We start from the raw sequence: 6,000 nt of genomic DNA on the forward strand, positions 1-6,000 counted from the left end.
AGGAAGAGGCTCAAACGGAACTGCTTGGATTATTATTGGGACGAGCCATATGTTTTCAAAATTTGCAATGATGGTGTTATCCGGAGATGTGTTCCGGAAGAAGAGCAATTGAGTATTCTTGAAACTTGTCATTTCTCGCCCTATGGTGGTCACCATGGTGGGGAGAGAACTGCTACAAAGGTCCTAAGTTATGGATTCTATTGGCCTACCTTGTATAAAGATGCTAGCGAGCTTGTTAGGCGTTGTGATGAGTGCCAAAGAGATGATGGAATTTCCAATAAGAATGAAATGCCCCTCATCACTATTCTTGAGATTGATATTTTCGATGTGTGGGGCATCGACTTTATGGGGCCATTTGTGAGTTCATGTGGGAACACTTATATTCTGGTTGTTGTTGATTATGTTTCCAAATGGGTTGAAGCTATGGCTTTTCCCAACAATGAGGCACGGAGTGTGGTGGCTTTCTTAAATAAAAATATTTTCACAAGGTTCGGCACCCCAAGGGCTATCATTAGTGATGGGGGTTCTCATTTTTGCAACAAAGCCTTCGACACTTTACTTTCTAAGTATGGTGTCAATAATAAGGTGTCAACCCCTTATCACCCACAGGCTAGTGGACAAGTTGAGGTATCCAACAGGGAGATCAAGAGCATATTATCCAAGACTGTCAATGCAAACCGGACTGATTGGTCAAGGAAACTTGACGATGCTTTATGGGCCTATCATACAGCTTACAAGACTCTAATTGGTATATCTCCGTACTGGTTGGTATTTGGGAAAGCGTGCCATCTTCCGACTGAATTAGAGCACAAGGCCATGTGGGCACTGAAAGTGTTGAACCTTGAATGGGATGTAGCTGCCAATCTCCGGGTAGAGCAACTAAATAATCTTGATGAGTTTCGGTTCCATGCTTATTCCAGCTCATCCTTGTATAAGGACAAGATGAAGTACTTACATGACAAATATATCCGAAACAAAGAATTCAAGTAGGGTGACTTGGTTCTTCTATTCAACCCTTGGTAACGGATGTTTTCGGGAAAGCTCAAGTCAAAGTGGAGTGTCCGTTTTGAAGTGGTGCATGTAACTCCGTTTGGTGCTCTCGATTTCAAAAACAAAAATGGTGAAATCTTTAGAGTCAATGGGCATCGAGTGAAGCATTACCTTGGCAAGATTGATGATAGCCATGTGGTGGCCTTGATCCATTTCAAATGATGATGGTAACATGCGTCGTGCCGCGACATTAAATCAGGCGCATTTTGGGAGGTAACCCATGTGTTTTTCTTCCTTTCTTTTGCTTTTCTTCTTAGATTAGACATTGTTTTGGACTAACTTGTTGTGAAGTGTATGTAGGAATTGGTTGTGCAGTGCAGGATTTTGACAGGGAAAAATTTGGCTAAGTGTTGGAAGTTCGCGGACTGCGCCCAAAATTTCTCGCACGAGCATTTCGCGGCAGCACATTTTTGTCCGTGGACGCATACTTAAAAAGAGCAAAATGCCAACTCTCTCAAGTTGGACTGTCAAAAATCCTTCAGAGATCGCGGCCGCGTTTCAATTTTTGCGGACCGCATTAAATTTCACGGGCGCGGCCAATATTCCGCGGACCGTGCCCATGTGCTTGAAGCTGGTCTACATAATGTAACATAGCGTGGACCTCGATAGAATTTTGCGCCCGCGCTCAGGTAAGGCGGCGGGTTCCACAGTTGATTAGGATAAATAAGGGTTCCTTAAATATTTTACACTTTTTGAACCCTAACATTTCACCGCACAAAAAGCACTGTTCATCTCATCCTACGCTCAATTTTCATCTCATTCACATTAAGAGTTCATCTCCTACTACAATTTTACAACTGGTATGTTCAATTCCATGATGTGATTTTATATTTTTCTTTTCTCTTTGTTTTAATTTTTCTTTGTTAGTTAGGGTTAGATGCATGCCATGATCTCAAATTAATGCTTAATTGATACTTAAATATATGTGGGTAGTATTTATATGCCTAATGGGGGCTGGGGTTAGTAACTTTGCATGGTTATTTGAACTAATTTTTGCACACTTAGTAAAAATCCTAGTTATCAGTGTTCTTAGTACCGATCTTATTGGAATTTCGCGGCTGCGGTCCATTTTACACAGTCCGCGATAGTGTAGGCGGTCGCATTCATTTTTTCGTGGTCCGCGCTACCCCAGCTTTTAGTTACTGAGTGATTGCTAAGAGTTCGCGGCCGCGGTCACCTTTACGCGGTCTGCAGCTGGTCCTTTGTGACTGCGTCGTGTCAAGTTTTTGCAGTCCGCGCTTGTGAACTTCAAAGAGTCTGTTAATTGCTTTCACGACCGCATTCATTTTTTTGCGATCCGCGATTGGTCATTAGCGGCCACGTCTAATTTTTTGCGGTCCGCGTGTGTCCAAGATCAGAGAGTCAATAGTATGAACTTGACCACTTTGTGGCCGCGCTCACTTTTTTGCGGTCTGCGATGGGCATTCCGCGGTCGCGTCCACTTTTTCGCGGTCCGCGATGCCCTATTTTGAGAAACACTGTTGTTCATTTCATCTGTACTGCTTTAAGTCATGATTGAACCCCAATTCTAATTATCTTTCACTATTTGTGCATTGCAGAAAATGGTGCGATCTCGTGGAGGAGCAGACAAATCAAAAGGGAGGGCAGAATCCTCCCGAGGTCGGGGCAAAGGAAAGCAGGCTTTTCCCTTAGCAGCTTAAAGAATCATAAGCAAAAAGAAAACCCTCACTAGACCTCCTGCCGAATCATCAGACACAAGTGAATATCTCTCAACCCGGGAGATTTCTGAGGGGGAATCTACACAACCTCGACAAGAGGCCCAATCACAACCCTTTTGCCTAATCAATGAAGCTACCTCCTCTTCTGGGTCGTCTGATGGCTTAGAGGGATTTAGTGAGGCATCGGAGCCATCTTCCCCACCTGCTGCAACTTCAGCCTCAACAGCTGCTCCTATCAATGTAGATAAGGATGACGAGGTCCCGAATGACGGGAGAGGGGGTGATACTAATGTGGGTGGTCTTGCTAGATCAAGGAAGCCAGAGGTGTGGGCGGATAGATTCGTGAGCGATAAAGCATACCTCAAATTCCGGGAATGGTGTCCCCAAAGGTCGCTCACCCTTGAGCGACAGTTTATAGAAAAAGATCTCCTTCCTCACAATCCAAATGTCAAGAGACAGTTTAAGGAGACAAAAGGGTGGAAGTACTTCACCAGCAAGGTTCCAGATGCCAATGAGTACCTTGTCAAGGAGTTCTACGCAAATGTTGCCCACATAAAAAAGGGCACCACTGTGACAAAGGTACGGAACTTGAAGATACGGTTTGATGGCGACACCTTGAACAAATATGCCGGTTTTGAGGATGTGGAAGTTGTACAGTGTTTGGAGAATATGGCCTTAGATGAAGTAGCCCGGCCTTGGCTAGCGGAAGTAATAGCCATCACAGGAACAACACCGGCCTGGCTCGTAGTTGGAGTCCCAATCGCTAGAAACACCCTCAGCTTTGAAGCCAAAGTATGGTGCACATTTGTATGCAGCCGGCTTGATCCTAGCCACCATGATAGTATCATCCCACTCTCCCGGGTGATCCTAATATCTTCCATCATGGCGAGGTATCCAATCAATGTGGGGAACCTTATGTCCCACCACATCTCTAAAGCAACCGAAAAAGGAGAAAGTTCCTACCCCTACCCCAACTTTATCACTATGTATCTCGAGGACCAAAGGGTAGAGGGGAGGCACTATGACATGAAGGTGAAGCCGAAGAAACCTTTCTTCCGGTATAGCCTCCAAGGACCAGACAATCCTACAACAAAGGGTAAAGCCACTACCTCCACTGGCCAGTATGAAGAGCCAAGGATAGTGGCCAACGGGTCAGAGCCTTCCACAACAGAGGGACCTTCAGCTGCCATGCCTCCTCCTTCATCCGAGCCATCCAACACTGTGACACTATCTGTGCCCTCATCTTCTACTTAGCCCCAGACTACACTGCAAGTTTCTCAGACCCTATCCAGCATCAACAATTGGATGCAGGCAGCTACATCAAAGTTGTCGGTCTTATCCTGTGCATTAGCAGCACAGTCAGCCCCAGCACAGTTTTAGGTACCTCCATCAGTGGAGGATTCATTGAAGGAGCTTTTGGACAACCAGAAGAAGCTCCTGGACAACCAAAAGAAGATCCTGAAGACTTTGGATACTCATGGCAAGGTGATCAAGGATCTGGGCAAGCAAGTAAAGAAGATGAGAAAGACTCATGCCTCAAAGGAGTCAGTGGAGAAGCTGAAGAGGGAGGTAGAGAAGTTCACTTCTGCTGGAGATACCCCACTTGACTTGCTTATGGAGGAAACTGCCCCAACAACACAGGCAGCAGAGCATGAGGTATACAGAGCTCCAGTTAGAGGATTTATGGTCCCCTAGTCAGAGGATTTGGAGATCCAGTTAGAGGACCCGGAGGGAGCTGATGATCCTATGCAGTCCGAGGACCCCACTCATGTGCCAGACTCCATGCAAACAAAGACCACATAGGGAGTTTTGTTTACTCTCTAACCCTTCCCTGATCTTATTTTGATATTAGCATTGAGGACAATTCTATCTTTTATTTGGGGGGGGGGGTGGTCCATTTTGATTTGGTTATGATTTGATGACATTAGTATGTAATAACTATGATACTATTTTTCTTTACCTTTATTTATCGTTATTTTCACTTTTGTTATTTTTCACTTTTGGTATGTATATAACTTTACCATTCGATGTATATATTCATTTCCATTTTGTACATATTCGTTTCACTCCATTATTGTACATATTCATTTTACTTTTTTAGTTTACTTTATAACTTCTTTCGTATTTTTCCTTAATAGCTTAGCTTCTTATTTCCTTTAGTAGCTTATTTTGGAGTTTTTAGATTCTTTTTACATTCTGCGTGATCAATAAGCCTTTGGTTTTCTTAATGCCATGGTTCTTTCCAAAGGTGAATGTTGTGTGTACCGGGTGGCTCTTCCCAACGATGGATGGCGTGACAACCTTCTTAAGGGATCGAGTCCGTTTTTTTTTTGTTTTGGTGTATATAGTAGTAGTAATGAATAAAAGTGTCTCAAGCAGGCTTCACTTGGTACTAACACATTTACCTTCGACCTCATGGTTAGAGACAAATTGATTGGCAAAGATTAGCTCTAGTTGTGACCTTTAGACTTTTGCGTTGGCTAAAACAATCATCGAGTGTTTTCTTTGAGCCATTTGTAATCTTCAATCTTAGCTAGGGTTGTTGTGGGCCCTTGACTCTATTCTCTTTAACAATCCAGTAACTTGAGAGGTGAGGTATTGAATTTCAAGTCCAAGTCTCGTGCCAATAAGTGTAGAACTTGCCCTGAATGTTTGTCTAGGCGAAATTCGAAGTGTAGCTCGACTTGAGAAATGATTGTAGGCTCTCCTTGGTCCAAGTTGAACTTTGAAAGCTTCTGTAGCCTACCAATATGATATCCCTAGTCAACTCTTTTGAGCCTAAGCCTTTTTCAGTCAATAGCCATATTACAAGCCTTTATCCGTTCTATAATGATCCTCTCTTGGCACCCAATCTTTCCTTAGCATTCATGATGAACAATTGGCAAAAGCATAAGTTTGGGGGAGAGACGACAAATTTGAAAGTGATAAAAGGTTCAAAGAAAAAAAAGAATTGTTGAAAAGGAAAGGCAAAGAAAAGGAAGAAAAGCCAAAAAGAAATACGTCAAAAAGAAAGAGAAGGTTCAAGGGATTCAAAGAACATAATGATGAAAGGTAAGGAATGATGAGAAAAGGAGAAAAATGATTGTCATGAGTAAGAAAGAGTGATGGTTTGTCTCTCTAGTTCCCCTAAGGAAGAATAAAAATGACTCAAAGAGTCAAGAAAGCATGAGCCGAAATGAGAAAATGGAGTGCTTAAGGAAAAATAAAACCATCATAGTTCGTTATATCCTACCTTGATCCAAAAGCCTTCATTACATCCCTGCTAAAGCCC

The sequence above is a fragment of the Nicotiana tabacum genome, chromosome 19 (genome assembly GCF_000715075.1).
Source record: "Nicotiana tabacum cultivar K326 chromosome 19, ASM71507v2, whole genome shotgun sequence".
Lineage (NCBI taxonomy): Eukaryota > Viridiplantae > Streptophyta > Magnoliopsida > Solanales > Solanaceae > Nicotiana > Nicotiana tabacum.